General features: G+C 46.0%; 1 protein-coding gene across 1 annotated transcript in view; it reads right to left on the reverse strand.

Moving 5' to 3' along the window:
• The window catches only part of RNF144B (ring finger protein 144B), a 146,001-nt gene that overhangs the window by 72,778 nt on the left and 59,997 nt on the right, over positions 1–13,226 (reverse strand). The gene's annotated exons all lie outside the window — the stretch shown is intronic.

Here is a 13,226-nt window from a genome sequence, read left to right on the forward strand (position 1 = left end):
AGCCTTTAAATGGACCGGTCCTTGCTCTTACAGAATAAGAATGGCTTCAGTCTCAGAGCAATTGGATCCTTTGTGAATACAACAACATGACCTTGCCCAAGTGCTCTGATAAGCAGCACATCACATGCTAGGTTGGATACTTGTTATTTATTGAGCAGCATATCCACCGAGGCTTCACCATTTGGTAAGGAAGTACCTTGAATACACCCTGAAGTCACACAGAAAACTCCTGATGCAGTGGTCACTAGAACCCTGGGGCCCAAGGCAACTAAGTTCCGTCACAGCACCCTCACTTCCCAAAATAAAATTACGGTGAAATCAAGCTTCCCTTTTTTCCCTTGTCAGCACCTTTGGGGAGCAGGGAGGTGGACAAAAATAGAAGGTTGACATAAATTTTTTTAATTTTATTTTTTAACATTGACTTGGGGGCAAAAGGCCAGGTGTTCTGCCAAAGCAAACTGGATGATACTGCCATATTAGCAGAATTCCAACCTTGACAAGGAAGAAAGACATAAAATGTACACTGAGAGTGGAGGCCAACAACTCTGGATGCCCTGGCTTCTCCGTGTTGGCCCTCTGCAAGAACACAGAGGCAAGTTTCCCTCATGAGCAAAGAGAATGTGAGTCAAAGACTATTTCAGTACAAGATCCTATTTCAACCTTGTTGTCCATCTGTTTGCTGGGAACGTAAAGTTGCCTGGTTCCAAGTTAGAAAGGGAGATGACATCATCAGCTAACGCTGCAATGAGCAAAAGCCTTGAAAAGGCCGACAGAAGGCTACCTAACGCCCCCGTGAGGGAAGAGGCTGGGGCACACCTGCTTATCTGGCGGGCCATCCATAAGGTCCAAATCTTCATCCCAGGCCTGTGCGCTCAGGGATCCAGATAAACAGAGACTGCTGGAAAATGCCTTCTTTTTTTTTTTTATTGCTGATAAATTTAGGAGAAAATAAAATGGTTCAAAGAAGGGCATCTTTCCAGATGAGGAGTCCACCCCTTGTCCCCCACTTGCTTATCACAAAGGTGTCTTGCTACCTCCTCTAGAACACAGGAACACATTCTGGGAAGCACTAGACAGAGCCACTTAGGGGAACGAATATGCAGAAAGCTGGTGTGGGCTACTGACAAGAGCTCAGAATTAAATTTTAAGGGGAAAGAAAACTCCAAGGTCATAATTATAATTTCATCTATGTTTTAGGCCAAATGATCCTTTATAGTTTGGCGAGAAACCTAAGCTGCAGGGACAACATTCCTTGTGTGATGTAATGAAATTGAGTTCTAAAAAAAAAAAAAAAAAAGGAGAAAATAGGATGCCCAACAGATACTCCTAAGGGCCCTATGTAAACTGTGCCAAATGCAAGCAATGGTATTCGTTTGTGGGAAAGCAGAGCTTGTTAAGAAAGGAAGCTCAACACTAGAAAGAAACAGTAGACAGTAGGTTTGGTGTGGGAGGGGGTACTATTTACTTCCTGTGGACAAAAGAAACCTGGAGAATTGCTACTACAATCCAAGGGAAAAGTCAAAGAAACTCCTATGGAGGATGGTATCTTCTGAGTAGGTGTGTGTGTGTGTGAGAGAGAGAGAGAGAGAGAGAGAGAGAGAGAGAGAGAGAGAGAGAGAGAGAGAGAAAGAAAGGGGGAGGGAGAGCACATACACTCATGCAAATGTGTGCACATTTGGTTGATAAGGAATGACTTGTGGTGGCACTTGGTGACACAAATCTTTAATCTCAGCACTTGGAAGGTAGAGGCAGATAGAGCTCTGTGAGTTCAAGGACAGCCTGGTGTACAAAGTGAGTCCAGGAGATCCAGGGATATTACACAGAGAAACCCTGTCTCAAAAAAAAACAAAACAAAACAAAACAAAACAAAACAAAAAACCAAACAAACCAAAGACAACAACAAAAAAGAAGGAATCTCATTGCTACAGTATGTTTGGCCAATCTTGTTTTCAAGGAGCTACAATCACGAGGCAATTGTGGAGACACAATCTCTTTTTAATGTCCCAGCGTACCCAAGAAAGGTGGCAGGCGAACCATATGAGCCAATAAGGAGTTGAGCCAGCCTTTCCCTGCCACAAGTAGAGAGAGACCCAAAGGTATGGCATGCTCATCTGATATCAGCCCCAGAAGGCCAAAGCATGAGGATTTCGAGTTTAAATCTAACTTGGGCTAAATAACAAGGCTTCTCACAAGTCAATAAATAATAAGTATCCACCTAGCATGTGTTAAAACTTGATGTGATCCAGCACAACCCTATCCCCTCTACCCAAGAACGGATAGTTCCTTCAAATCTCATGGTAGGGATGTTTGAGTGACATAAATTTTTTGGCCTCTTGGCTAATGCTCATCGGCCCCTGAATGGGTGCCTGCTGAGGGCATTTGACTTTAGGGACAGTTAATCTCTGTGTATGGTGCAAACAGTGCAGCAGCTAGCTGTATTTCATCGTCTACACGTCTACAGACTCAGCCGAGAGAGGCAAACAGCAATGAGGCAGACGTGCAAGGGGGAGGCAAGCCAGGAACGAAGAATTACAGCTTTCTGGTTCTTGGTCCCAGTTCCTTCTGGAAGCCATCTGCATTCCTTTCAGTTCCTCAAGACACTCCGTCCTTGTAGTAAATTGGCCATTTTTGTTAAAGCCTGTCTGAATTTATTTCAGTTATTTAAAATGGAAGACACCCTGCGTAAACCATATAACCATAAAATAAATCAGAATTGTGCCGTGAATCTGGTAGATCCAAACTAGTCTCCCTGAAGATGGGCTGTCCAGTCTAGAATTTCCTGGGCTGTTTGGGCCTTGGTTCCTTGCCTGTTTAGTGCCATGTATAGGAGTGGATATTAGAAAAGCATTTTTAGGATCCCTGGCATAGTGTAAGCTGAGTTACAATTTCTAGAATTCAGAAGAGGAGTCACAGTGCCCTCGGTGGTGGTACACAGCAGTAGAATACTTCTCTCAAAGGGCTTGAATTCAAGAGAAAGTGCTTCTAGAATTCCTTCAGCCCACATTGCTCCCGCTTCCTTCAAAAGGGCCATTTAGTCACTGGCAGGTCAACTTAAAGTGACTGCCACCTAATCCTTTTAGATAGTTTCTGCAAGCCTGTCCCTCTCCCTCCCTTTCTCTCAGTGCTGGACTTCCCACTCCTGTCTTGACTTTTTAAATTCCTGTCTTGTGTGACCCCCGGGAAGGTCAGTGAACTACTGCCCTACTCGTTGCATCATCCCTTCCCAGGATCTATAAATAAAACCTTTGCACTCTCTTCCTACTGTGGTGGCACACTGAATCTGTGTCCCTAACAGAAGTACCAGGGGGCTACCTATGGTGGGAAAGATGACAGAGAGACAAGGAGGAGAGACAGAACCTGGACGCTGGTGAATAAGAGCCACAGGGGCGTCTGTCAGCATAAACAAGTTTCCCATGTGAGCGGTTCTCCAGTCACATATGGGGGTGTTGAACAATTGAGCAGTAAGCCAGCCTCATGCCAGGTAGACAAGTTATCCCATGGCAGACACACTAAGCACACACGTCCATCTCGCCTCTGCTTCCTGCTTAGGCAAGGCTGTCCCAGTGCTGCAATGCCAGTATACTGCTATAGACAACTTGACAAGATGAAAATTAAAACTTATGAATCCATTTTTTAAAAAATGTTGCTTTTAAGTTCCTCTTTGTGGTTAATGATCCTCTTTATTAAATATTTTATCTAATATTCATGCATGCATATAAGGCATTTGGATCCAACCGCTCTCCATTCCTTACCCTGCAAGTCATTTCCTATCATCCTCCCTATTTTTTTCCTCTAAATTTTCCTCCCAATTTCAATATTTTTTTTTTTATTTAATACCTACTGAGTCCATCCAGTGCTGTCTGCATATACATGAGTTTTGGATCATCTATTGGGCAGCCTCTCAGAGCCCACAGCCCTGAAGAAAACTGACTCTCCCTTCATCAAAGCCAAACAAACTTGGGGTGGTTTATTGCTACGTCTGTTTAGCAGAATAATCGTACTAGGTTCTCCCCTAGGTGCTAGGACCTAGGCTGTCATGAGTTAGGTCTGGTTAATAGAACCAGGTATGGGGGCCATCTTGTTGAGTGGACTTTAAAATCCAGAAGAAGTGATCAGTTTGTCCCACAACATTCCTGCCACTATTGTATACCCTTCACAAATTTAAAACTCTTTATTGAGTTTTCCCTAGAATACGCTAAGTATTGTTTGACCTTAACATAGTCTTCAAAGTATTACTGGCCACAGATTACTTCTGTATTCATGTGGGGGAGGGGTCCTAGGGAAATCCCTGCTTTACTGTAGACATGGTATCACTTCTTTATCAATTCTTGCTCCTCCACCAATTGACACAGCACAGAACCTAACAGAACCATGAGCTCTCACTTCAGAAGTTCTACACATATGGGGGTGTTGCACGTATCCTGACACACATGGGCCCACTAAGCCTCATCCATGAGTCCTGCATGCTTGACTGGTCTGATAAAATTCTTGGCATTTCTTCAGCTCCTGTCTCAGGATCTGCCCTGAGGTGTGGCCCGTAGACAAGAGATAATCTGCAGCCCAGGTGCTGCTGAGTGCTGAAGAGCACGCCCACAGGTTCCCGCTCGTCCAAACTCTTCTCCGCACGCTTTCCCACCACACCAGCTTGGCCTGGTTTCTGTAGCTGAAACAGAATTTCAAAATCGAGCGGTCTGTAGAGCAAAGAGGTTTGTTTTGTCTCAGGGCCTAGAGGGTGGAATCCCAAGATCGAGCATCTATCTGCGGTGAGGCCTCTCACTGCTTCATGCCACGGTACAAAGGCAAAGGGCCAGCAGGCGTGCGGAGGGAGATGAAGACATGAAGAGTGGGCCTGTTTCAACCTCCACACTTTTGCAGTGACTCGCTCAGGCTCCTAAGTGTGAGAACTGGGGGCCAGTAAGACAGCTCAGTGGCTAAGGGTACTTGCCATGAAGCCTGACAACCTAAGATAGACCCCCAGGAACCTGAACTCCTGCGAGTTGGCCTCTGACTTCCACACCCAAGCAATGGGATGCACCATCACTCCCATAATCAAACACAGGAAACATTAAATTAAAAAATTTAAAAGAACTCATGCTGTAGGAAGAAGCCCTTAGCCCTTCTCAAGAGCTTACAGCCCGCCTCTCAACACTGCCAAACAGTAACCAGTTTTCAGCATGAGTTTTGGAGGAGGTAAACAAAATTCAAATTATACAAGCATTTACCTGTATTTTAATCACTGGTTGTGTGCACATTTCCCACAGTGCACTAAAACGGGGGGGGGGGGGGCAGAAATTGTGTCCATCATTTCTACAGTTGTATTTCATATAGAAAGCACTCAGCAAATAACAAATAAACATGCATGTATTTTGTAAGCATAATCTGTAGTCCCTGCTGGCCTCTCACTCAAGAAATAAACACTTTCAGGTAATGTACAAACATTAAAACGGCTTTTGTGGTTGGTTATTGGCTGGTCTGCAGTGCTGGTGACAGATGCCTACCTAGCGCATGCTGACCCACACACCTAGCCCAATAAAAAGGTTCTGATCTACCTCACAATACCCTCCCACAAAAAGTAATTCAGCCACAACAACCCCACCAGGTTGAAAGTCAGTTCTACAGAATTAAAGACATTGGCAATAAAAGCATACATAACACATGTTTTCTAGTCTTCTTTAACTTTCTTCTACTTGAAGATCTTTCATGGCATCTCATGCCTGTAATCCCAGCACTCGGGAAGCCGAGACAGGAGGACCGCCATGAATCTAAGGCCACCCCAAGCTGTATTGAGCTCTAAGACAATCCAAACTGCAAGCTCAGTCCTTTTCTAATAAATAAATAAATAAATAAATGTAAATTTAACTTTCATAAATATACACTACTACATAATGGAAGTGTGTGTGCATGCACGTGTGTGTGTGTGTGTGTGTGTGTGTGTGTGTGTGTATGTGTCCACAACTAGGTCAGATTATCACGAGACTATCTTCTATTACCATCAGCCAGAATACATTCACATGTTCTTCTTCATATACGTTTCAGGTACTGGTGAAAATGTGCAGCAGAAAGGAGGTACAGAAATTCCTCAGTAGGGCTGGAGAGATGATTCAGAGGTTAAGGGCATTGACTGCTCCTCCAGAGGTCCTGAGTTCAATTTCCAGCAACCACATGGTGGCTCACAACCATCTATAATGTGATCTGATGCAATCTTCTGACCTGCAGGTATATGTGATGGCAGAGCACTGTACACATAGTAAATGAATAAATAAATCTTAAAAAAAAAAAAAAGAAAAAGAAATGCCTCAGTAGACAATCATTACCTTTGAATAAATAGTGAACTCAAATCAAGCGAGGTGAGCACAGGTACATACAGCACCCTTATGTTTGTTCTGTAGTGTTCTCTTCTGGGTTAAAACACAGCCATGCATACCGTACCTTCTTATCCAGACAGCCTTATTCGTTTTATCTGACATAAGCCCTTACTACTTACCAGCACCTTGCTAGACCCAGGGGATAAAAAGGAAGAAGTCGGGGAACCTGACCTCTCATAGACAGACTGCCTGTCAAGCAAGAAAATAGTGGGTTGTTGTTGTTGTTTTTTTAACCAGGCAGTAATATTAATGTGTGCTGAGTTCTGTGCAGAGGGCTTCACTTGTGGGCTGGAAGCCAGCACTGGGGGCCAGCTCAGCTTACAGCAATGGATTCAAACAGTGGTTCCCAGACCAGTGACCAGGCACTGCATGGTGAGGAATTAACAATCGGTCCCGGTGACCTCTGACTCACACCCTGTTTAAGCTGCTCTGGGATGGAGCATGTACTGGATCACTGAGTTCTTTGAAAACTTCCTCAGCAGAACCCAATGTGAAGTCCAGAGTTGAGAACGGAACCTGGTGTGGTAGGGCATTGTCTAAGATGGAGACGGAGGCAGGAAGGGCATGAGTTACACACTGGGTAGCAAAAAGACCTCCTGGTCTGCTCAAGAGGAGGGAAGAGCTCCCTGCAGAGCTGACAATTCAGCTGAGCTCTGGCCAGGAAATAACCAGGGAAGAAGATGAGGGCAGAGAAAACTGCACACTTGAGAGGCCCAGGACACAAAGGCCGTTGTGAAAGGGAGAAATGTAAAGACTAGAGAAAGATCAAGAAAAGTTTCAAGACTGGAGTCCAGGGGTGAGCCTGTAGGTGAAAGACTTGGACTAAAGGGCTACGGTAAGCCTTCTTTTGGTGTTTTTGAGACATGTCTCTCTATGTGGCCTGGCTGTCTTGTATAGAGGCTTTTAAAGCCAGTTGCTTGACTTTACCTGTTCTTGAGAGTGAAGGGTGTGGTTTGTTTTGGTTGCAGCTCTGTGGCCTCCTGCATGGTAGGCCACGGTAGGCAAGCACTCTCCACAAGGCTCTATCTGTAACCCCAGATTCTGTACGTTTTAAATAATTGCCTTGGCTGCAATATAGCACAGGGTGGAGGGAAGCCAAACTTACTGGAGCTATTTCCAGGCCAGGAACGAGGGCAGTCCAAGTTGAGAGAAGAAGCTGGTAGGTAGCAACAATGTGATAAAGCTGGAACCAGCCTCAGGCATGAGTAAGGAAGGACCAGAGGAGTAAGATGTCAGAGATGCGGGCATTCAACCATCCACGGGTGGTGGCCATGTTTCCAAGAGAATCCAGGTCCAGACCTGAGCATGTTCACTTCAGGATGCAATATACAATATACAAGTGGAATTGTCTGTCAGGTTCTGTGACCACCTGTCTGTGACAGTATTCACGTAGGACAGCATGGCTATTAGACCAAACCATGGATATGAATGATTTAACCTGAAGAATGGTACAAGTTTGAGGTAAGAAAGCATACAGCTGGAGCCCTCAGGGACGCTAATAAACAGAGGTAGCAGAGGATTAAAAACGGGAGAATATCCAGACCAGTGGAAGGAAAGCCAAGGGACCGAGAGTGTGGAATGCATAAGAAACAAGGGGGAAGCCTCTGGGAAGCAGAGAGAGAATTCCAGAGTTGAGTGGTGATGACAGTTCAAGCAAAGCAAAGAGTGAAAGGGCTCATGGGATTGGTGATAACGGGTCAGGCATGATGGCGTACACTTTTAATCTCAGTGCTGGAGAGGCAGAGACAGATAGATCACTGGGCCCTAGCCTAGCCTACTTGGCAACTTCCAAACCAATGAGAGATCTCATCTTTAAAAAAGAAACAGAAAAACAAAAAACAAAACAAACAAACAAACAAAAAAACAACCACAGTTTCAGGAACCATGCAGGTCCCTGCGCCTTAGGGGCAAGCTGGAGCTGCATCATCTAGACAGAAGGAATTCATGGATGCCAGTTTATGGAAGTCCGGGTCTGAAACCTTGTCCCTGAGAGCAGCCGCTGGCTCCTCAGGATCCTCATCCTTAGGTCCACTGACCTACTGACCCACTGACCCACTATGTCCAGTTGAGAATCTGGCAGCAGACCTCCCAAGGCATCCTGTGTCACCGACAGCAGAGGCAGGAGAGCAGAGGGCACTGCTTCATTTCCTGTGACATGCTGGAGCAGCTGCAGCTCACACCTAAGAAAAGGTCTTCTGCATCTGTCTGCATCAGCTGGACCCTGTGGAGACACTGCAGGACTTTGGCTACCACCTGGCCCTACATCCAGACCAGCGTAGTTTGGCTGGCTCCTTGGACCAGTTGATTTGATCCACTTTTTGATTGATATCATATTCCCCGCCGCCGAGGACATTGCCTGCTGGTTCAGGTACGGTGAGTGGCTAACAGCTTCGAAGTTACATGGAAGGACCCCACCCTGAGCAAGCTCTAGCTCCTGTTCTGAAAGCCCAGTTTGTGCTACAAAAAAATCCATCAGAACATTGACCCCTGAGGGGCTCTGTAGGGTCTGTGGCGGTTTGAATGTGAATGGCTTCATAGGCTCGTATATTTGAATGCTTGGTTCCCAGTTGGTGGGACTGTTTGGGAAGGATTGGAGGGGCCAGCCTCGATGACAGAGGGGTGTCACTAGGGGTGGGCTTCGAGGCTTTAAAAGCCCACCCACACCTTTTCTAGTTAGCTCGTTCTCTCTGCCTCTGGCCTGGGAGTCAGAAACAAGCCCTCAGCTCCAGCATCACACCAGCCTGCCTGCTGCCATGCTTCCCACTATGACGGTCAGGGATGCTAACCCTCTGGAACTGTGAGCTCCCCCCCCCCAAATTAATTTTTTCTTTTATAAGTTGCCTTGGTCATGGTGTCTCTTCTTAGTAATAGAAAAGATTGGTTTTGTTTTGTTTTGTTTTGTTTTGTTTTCCTATTAAGACGGAGTCCCAGTCCTACATGAGACACCTACCTAAGCTTCAGCCAAAACGTCTCCCTACCCATTTCTTCCCCGTGACGTCAACATCACAGAACACTTGAACTCCAATCTCCACTCTATGCTCCTTTCCTGCCAACTAGGCCTTCCTTATTGGGGTCTTATTGTGTCAGAATTAGCATTAATTACCAACTTGACCCAGGTAAGAGACATCTGAGAGGAAAGCCTCGATTGATTAAGGAGTTGCTTAGGTTAGGTTGGCCTATGGTCATGTCTGGGGGGGACTGTCTGGATTAACTGATGCAGGAAGGCCCACTGTGGGCGGCCCCATCCCTCAGCAGGTAGTCCTGGGAAGTTAACTAAGCAGCAGCCAGAGAGTGGTACAGTGAGCAAGGCAGCAAGCAGGCTCCCTCCATTGCTCCTGCCTGCAGATTCCTGCCTTCAGTTCCTGCCCTGACTCCCCTCAGTGATGGAGAAGTGAGCAGAAGCCAGCCATTCCTCCTCTAAGGAGCTTTAGGTCAGAGTGCTTCATCACAGCGACAGAGTGAAATGTGAAATGAGAGCAGAAGCCTTCTGAATTAAGCCCAACGCAGGGTGGGAAGGCAGATACAGCCTGGGGCCTTCCCCACCAGCCAACCGTGTTTCGGAGGCGCCCGAGGAATGACACGAATCTCTAAATGACAACTGAAACAAACTTTGTACAAACCATCAGTGCCACCAGGAGAAAAATAGCAGGTACAGAAACTATTCCTTTTCAGACGTTCCATTTATAAACCTCCTAGGAAAGGCCACAAATGTAAAGTATTAATGAGACAAATCCCTCTCTACTCTCTATACACACAGAAACGCAAAGCCCACAAATGCACACACAAAAGAGCCGTTGCAGAGGCTGTAGGGTGGCTCAATAGGAAACCGTGTCACCATATGAATGATGCTGAAGCAAAGACTGAGCATGCACACTGCTGGCAACACCTGATAAACTACGGAGCGAGGCCACTTCCCACACCCTCGGGATCTCCATCATGCGTCCCTACCTCTATCTTCTTATCATGCCATCTGCCTTTCTCTGTCATATGCACAATAGGATTATATAGTATGTATTATCACACATAAATTATGGGCTATACAGTCATTAGAAGGACTTCATCACATTATACAACACCATGCCCAGCCACTCTTACTATCTCTTTGACTCCTCCAACGTTGGCCAACACAAGCCTATGACAGACACTCACGGTAATAGGTGCAGCCCCGATGGACCTTCTCTAGCACAGGAAAGGAGAACATCTATTTTCGGCTGGATTGAGTCTATAAGTGTGGGGTGGAGGGTCGGGGGATTGTGACTCACATCTCACCAGTGAGCTCCAAGAGATAAAGCAGCTGGAGACTTATCGGGAAGTCTCGTTCTGAATGAGGCATTTAAGAAATGGCGTGCAATCATTTCGTGCTTCTGCCTCTGGTCAGGAAAGAGGGAAATTGCTGTCAAATTGGTATAATTGATAGCCTCTGAAATTAAACCGGGTTTTGATTCATCATGGAGACTCCTCAGATACACAATTGCTAACTGACTTCGTAGATATAAAAATCTAGATCTGTCCTTGCCCTTCAAGTAGCTCAGCTCCAGGTCGCCTTTGACAGCCTGTGGGTCTACCTTTCAGTTCCCCACTGTCAAGGTCCTTGCTAACGTCACTTAGGGTCATTGAACTTGGTGGAGGGAAGAGAAATGTACAAGTTCACCCACGCCCTCGAAAGTGACAGCACCCTGAAGTAAGTCTTCATGCACTGCCATTCAGATGCTCTCTAAGCCTTGAAATCTGCTGATGTTCACATTAACACTCAAATATCCAGACTGTTTGAAACTGCCAAATGTACCTCGTTTTAAAATTGTTCCCTATGCCTCGATCCCAGCACTGGTCTCTGTAGCCCCAGAAACAGAGCATGTGCCTCTATGGTATTGTGAAATAAAATGAAACAAAACAAAAACCCTTCCTCCCAGTGAACAGGCAGCAAGAGGACAATAAAACCCAGCTGTCAGCCTTCTCCATGAAGTAAGCAGTGACTCAGTTGGTCTCACATCTCAAGGTCCTGAGTCTGAGCCTTAGAGGGGTAGCCACAACCTCTTACTTGGGGCTGAAGAGATGGCTCAGTGGGTAAAAGCAATTCTTTACAGTCGTGAAGACCTGAGTTTGCATCCCCAGCACCATGTAAAATACCAAGCTTGGCTACACACACCTATAATCCCGGCACTTAGAGGTAGAGACAGGCAGATCTAAGAACTCATTGGCCAGCTGGCCTATCCTAAATCCCTCCTTATTGCCTTGAGGCAGGGAGCAAGAGGGGAAGACACCCCTATGACCTTTCTTGGCTCTGCACAGGCGCACATGGGTGCACATGCCTGCATACCCATACATGTGTACACATACCTGCAGGCAACACACAGATACACACATACACACACACTCACGCACGCATATGCACATGCATGCGCATTAGGACAGCGGCTTGGTCACTCAATAGAATCTCACTTGGGGTGCTTTTAAAGAATGACATTTGCCTGGAGCCTATGCCAAACTGATTAAATCAGAACCTCTAGACTTGGTATCTAGACAGAAGTATTGTCAAATACAGTCCCCAGATGATTTTAATGCATACCAAAGGTTCATCGAGTAAGAATCAGGTTTGGCTGCACGTAACAGAAAATAAATACCAATGCTGTAAGGTGAAAGGCTTCTCTCTCTCTCTCTCTCTCTCTCTCTCTCTCTCTCTCTCTCTCTCTCTCTTTCTCTCTCATATAGACATTTTACATCTGTGCACAAATGTGTGTGACACAACTCCTTGAACTCAAGGACATCAGCATATTCTGTCTTCTTGATCTACTGTCTTCATGTCAAGATTCTAGTCTCAAGAGCACCTCATGGTCTACGACGCCTGCTGCAACTCCAGCCGTCATCTGCCAAGACCAAAGAAAAAGGAAGGAGGGAGGAAGTGATGCACACCCCTTTCTAGAAGGACTCACCTCAGATGCCTTGCTGGAACTTCACAGCACACTTCTCCTCACAACTAAGTGGCTGGAACTGAGTCATGTGACTGAATCTGGTTCCAGAGGGAGTTGGGGGTGTGGCCTTCAGCTCCTGTATTAGTGACTTTTCTCATCACTGTGACCCTAATCCTAACAAAAAGCCACTTAAAGGAGGGAGGACTTATTTTGGCCCGTGGTTCAAGGGTCTAATCCAGCATGGCAGGTAAGGTATGCTGGTGATAATTGCTCACAGCTGGGACAGCAAAAGCTGTCCCTCTGCACCTTCCCAACCTTTAATCCACACTGGAGCCATTTTCCCAAGATGGTGCTGGAGAGGACATTTGTATGACATAAGATACTGAAAGGGCACACTTGTTTTTTGCCAGAACCAGACATGGTGGGAGCACAGAACCACACTCACTGGCAAGTTCTCTTGTCTGTGAGGTCTCAATAAAGTCAGGTGGCTTCAAGAGTGGGCTTCGGATCCAGGGATATGCGTTCATTGTACAACACCATGCTGGGCATGGTGCACATCAGAAGGCCTGTTGTAGCATGACCCTAAGCTAAGAATAGAGACACTGACCCTTCTATGCCACACTGAGTAGCAGGCAGATAAAGAAGCAGTCACCTTGGGTATAAACTCAATTTTAGGGTGCTTGTCCAGCCCATTTGATGTTCTGGGTTTCATCCCCAGCTTTACAAACATAAATAAGCCAATAAGTGACTGAGTTCTCTTCCACGTATTTAGCACCGAACTCATACTTACATGTTCTGTGTATGATGGTGCAACTAAGGATGATGCTTTTCGTTATCGGCAGAGCCATCTCACACAGAAAGCACCTTGCTGCAAGTTTCCCAGTTAACGTCCCACACCATACTCACACAGTTCGCCTCGAAATTCTCAGTTCCTCTGAACGCATCTGGGCCA

The sequence above is a fragment of the Acomys minous genome, assembly GCF_964271855.1.
Source record: "Acomys minous genome assembly, chromosome: 9".
In the NCBI taxonomy this organism is placed as follows: domain Eukaryota; kingdom Metazoa; phylum Chordata; class Mammalia; order Rodentia; family Muridae; genus Acomys; species Acomys minous.